This window comes from Pistacia vera, unplaced genomic scaffold (assembly GCF_008641045.1).
Source record: "Pistacia vera cultivar Batoury unplaced genomic scaffold, PisVer_v2 Contig493, whole genome shotgun sequence".
NCBI lineage: Eukaryota > Viridiplantae > Streptophyta > Magnoliopsida > Sapindales > Anacardiaceae > Pistacia > Pistacia vera.
In genome coordinates, this window is record NW_022196327.1 from 169,840 (window position 1) to 174,534 (window position 4,695).

Below are 4,695 nucleotides of genomic sequence, written 5' to 3' on the forward strand. Positions count from 1 at the left end.
CAATCTCTTGAAAATAAAAAAAGGCATTAGATTGATGCTTGCACCTAAATCACACAAAACTCGATCAAAAGTAATGTCTACTATAATGCAAGGAATAGTAAAACTCCCTGGATCTTTGAGTTTTGGGGGTACCTTCTTCTGGAGAATGGCGTTGCACTCCTCCGTGAGCATCACTATTTCCTCATCTACTAACTTCCTTTTGTTTGATAAAATCTCCTTGAGAAATTTCACGTAGCTTGGCATCTGTTGCAATGCATCTGCAAAAGGAATATTAATATGCAATTTTTTAAATATTTCAATGAACTTGGAAAACTGCTTATCCTGATTCTTCTTTTTAAGTCGTTGAGGAAAAGGCACGGGTGGAGTGTGATGTGCCAACTCTGGTGGTATTTTGGGAAATGGCAATTTCTCTTTCCTTTGTCTTTGCTGCTCTTCCCTCTTTTGTTCCTCTTCCCTAGGGCTGGTTGGTTTCTCTTCAGCAACTATTTCTTCATCAAGTTCCTCATTGGATTCTTCCTTTTCCTTTGATGGGCTTTCTTCTTCCCCTGATTTTTCCACTTCTTCTAACAATATCCCACTTCTCAGAGTTATTGTATTTGCTTCCTCACGTGGGTTAGTAACAGTGTTGCTCTATAGTGAGCCCTATGGTCTCTTATTTAACTTATCAGCCAATTGACCCACTTGTACCTCCAAGTTCTAAATAGACGCCCCTTGATTTCTAAAATTCGTCCGCGTCTCATTCATAAAACCTATGGTCTCTTGTATAAACTTTCCAAACATGTCCTCCAATTTTGTCACTCTTTGCTCTCCTGGTTGATTGTTCACCCCTGCTTGGTTGTTTGGCATTCCTCTTTGGTTCCATTGATTGTTTTGCTGATTATGTTGGTTTTGATTGTCCCAAGATAGGTTCGGATGATTCCTCCAACCAGGATTATATGTGTTGGAGTACAGGTTGTCCAGTTGCCTTTGATTTCCTACCAACTAGTTAACCTGCTCCGATGATGAAGATGCTGAAGCAAACGTGTTCCCCACTTGACATTCACTGCTCACATGACTACCTGCACAAAATTCACAAGTTAGTTGAGGTGCTTGAATGGAATTTACCTGCATACTTCCTAACTGTTTCTGAAGTGCTGTCAGTTGGCTGAAATGGTTGTATATGCATCAACTTCATGAAGAGCCATAGATTTCTTCGGTTGCACCCTCTCATTAGTTCTTTGATAATTGTTGCTTGCTAGAACTTCAAGCAACTCATGAGCTTCTTCTGTGTCTTATTTTGCAGTGCTCCTCCCGAGGCTGCATCCACTATAGTTTGCACATTAACCATCAATCTGTTATAAAATGTTTGGACTTGCATCCAAACTGGCAACCCATGATGTGGACACCTCCTTAGTAATTCTTTGTATCTCCCCCAAGCTTCATACAATGATTCTGACTCTTCCTATAGAAACAATGTGATGTCATTTCTCAGCTTTGCTGATTTTGCTGGAGGAAAGAATTTGGTCAGGAACTTCTATGCTAAATCATTCCATGTTGTGATCGTTCCTGATGGTAGTGCCATTAACCATCTTTTTGCCTTATCCCTCAATGAAAATGAGAACAGTCTCAATCTGATGGCATCATCTGACACTGTGTTTGACTTGAAAGTATCACAAATCTCCAAAAAATTGGCAATGAGTAGATTTGGATCTTCCTTCAAATCTCCTTTAAACTATACCGACTGCTAGATCATCTGGATGATTGTCGGCTTTATCTCGAAGTTGTTGGATTGTACCACTGGCCTAGTAATACTCGACCCACTACCTTGAAATGTGGGAACTGAGAATTCCCTTAGTGTTCCATTTTTTGCCATCTCAACAACTATGGCTTCTGGTTCAACTGTAGCCTCTCGTTCTCTTCTCTCTCTATTTAGTCTTCTAGTGGTTCTTTCAATTTCAGGATCAACAAGAACCACTAGCTGACGTCTTGCTCTTCGCATAAACTACACAGAAAGATAGAAAAAGTGAGATCACAAACCAACCGAAGAGAACAACAAAAATTAAACAAACAACAATTAAAACAAAAATAAACTCCAATCTAGCTAACATAAGAAAACTCAATGTTAATACAAAACTCAATCCCCAGCAACGATGCCAAAAACTTGATGCGTTGTTACTACAACATGCAATAATAACAAGTGCACTAGTCGCACAAAGTAATAAAGTGGTGAGTGAGTATCGTTCCCACGAGGATTGGTTGTTAAGCACTAAATTTCCTAACTGTTTTCAAGTTGAAGGAACCGAATTTGTTTGGATTAATTGGAGAGATTAAAACTAAAACTAAAACTAAACTTACTAAGTATTAAAAATAATTAATGAGAGCAAGAATTAAAAGCGAGAGTAATATCAATTTAACAAACGGTTAGGATTTTGACTTCATTCGGACTCTATGGATGAATTCTACAGATTATGCTATTTTCACACTCACATGCACGGATTGTAAATCGAATTCTCTAAGTTGTCAAACATACCTTCTTAGGCTATGAATTCCTACTTTTCCCTATTAAACTTCTGCACCTAACAATTTGAAGAATAATAATTCCAAGTTCATTAAGCTAAAGGAATCCTAGATTAATTTCATTGATTCTCAAATCTATCTCTAGCATTCAATACTACAATGGTCATTACCCAAGAAGCTCAACATGATTCATTTCTCAATCTCATCATATTCATCAAATAAAATCAATAAAACCAGAATAACCACACAATCTGTGCAATAGAATATAAAAATAACCATAATCACTTGATTAACCCATAGAAATCTGAGTTACATCAAAACCCTAATCCAAAACGGGTTAGCTCATAACTAAATCAAAATAACAGCAAGAAAAACAATAAACACAATATTCAGCATATTGAAATGCAAAGAAAAGAGTAGAGATCTCCCCTAGTTGAAGAATCCACAAGATTCAAGCTCAAATCTTCTCTCTAAATGTCAAATCTATTCAAAACTCAATCAAAACCAGACAAACCTAGACGAACCCCCCTCAAAATGATAAAGTTTCTCTTAAATAGCTCGCCCAAAAGACCTAAAACTTTCCTAAATTAAAACTATGTGTTTTGAAGAAAACTAAAATTCACAGACTTTGCCGCGACGAAGAAAGAATTTCGCCACAGCGACAAACTAAAGCTGAATCTCATTCTTAGCTGCTTTTGCTACAGTGAAGAATGACCTTCACTGCGGCGAACCTTCTTGGAAAATTCTACATTTACCGAAATGCCCTCCACTTGCTTCCTTGCATGAATCTTCGATCCTCGATGCTTTCCCATTGGAACAAGCTTCATAGTGCCTTAACTCTACTTCAAAACTTTCCCAAAATTTGAGATTTGTTGACTTCTGAATCCAAAAACTCCAATTCGCTCCTTATTTGCTAAAAATGCACGTTTCGGCCTGAAACATAAAATAAAAAGAATTAAGTAGCAATTCAGGCATAAACAAGCTAAGAAGTATCTAAAATCCGGCCAAAAAGCTTAAATAAAATAGTATAATTCTTGGATTATCACCTTCCTTCTCCAATATTAAGTAACCATTTGTCAAAAACTTCAAGTTATCCAATTCTGTTGGGTTCACCAAGTTTGTCTTCAACCTCATGTTCTCTATAAGTGTCAACACTGTTGCATGTTTCCAAAGGGAAGATGACAATAAATAGGCCTGTATTATATCATGTTTTTTCCCTTTTGGTATAACTGGTAGAATCTGTCTAAAATCACCACCCAGGGCAACGATGAGGCCTCCAAATATTCTATCTACGTTTGATTGATCTTTTTCAGACAAAATATCTTTCAAAGTTTTGTCAAGAGCTTCAAAGCAATACCTGTTTGCCATGGGTGCTTCCTCCCAAATGATCAAAGCTGTTTGTGCAAGTAGTTTTGCCAATTATGTCCCCTTTTTGATATCACATGTACTTTCCTCAATGATATCTAAAGGAATTCAAAAATGTGAATGTGTTGTTCTTCCAACAAATAGCAGCAATGCAACAATTCCTGATGTAGCTACAACTAGTACAATTTTACCCTCGGATCTTAATTTGGCCATGATTGTTGACCATATGTAATATACCCTCTAGCTAGTAATTCTTTAAGAAATATATGATAAAATCCACTAAATAACTTTGTAAACATATATATACATAGAGGTATATAATGTAAAATCCAAAAATTCTAATTTTAATTCATATAAATATATACACAAAATAACTGATATACTTTAATAGGTACAAGGTAGTCTTGAACAGTGCTGCCAAACTCTTCCGCTTCTTGACGTCCCATCCGACCATAAATCATCTAGTGCATGCAAGACAATAGAAATAATGGAGTGAGCACTAATTGCTCAGTAAGCAAACCAAACTACATTACTGTTCTTCCTCCGTTACTCATGTTTTGAGTTTCCTTTTCTCACTTTAATCCTTGCTAATATTCTTCATTCTTTTCTGATATTCTACATTCTTTTTTGATACTCTGATTTGCTACTTATCAACGTGCAAAGACAATGAATAAAACTGCACATCGTCAAGCACATAAGAAATACTGAATCATGTAAGTAGCATAATACATATGCAGAATAATAAACTTTCCTGAGAAAAGAGCTTTCTTTTCTTTTCTGTTATTTGTCGCTTATGTTGTATCTCTTTCTTTTCTTTTCTTTTCTTTCTTCTAT

At 36.3% G+C, this 4,695-nt stretch overlaps 1 non-coding gene across 1 annotated transcript; it reads left to right on the forward strand.

The window, feature by feature from the left end:
• Window positions 1-1,367: 1,367 nt before the first annotated feature.
• Window positions 1,368-1,474, forward strand: LOC116105145. Its single transcript, XR_004124035.1, has one exon. It is a non-coding gene; the product is annotated as a small nucleolar RNA R71 (small nucleolar RNA).
• The last annotated feature ends 3,221 nt before the right edge of the window (window positions 1,475-4,695 follow it).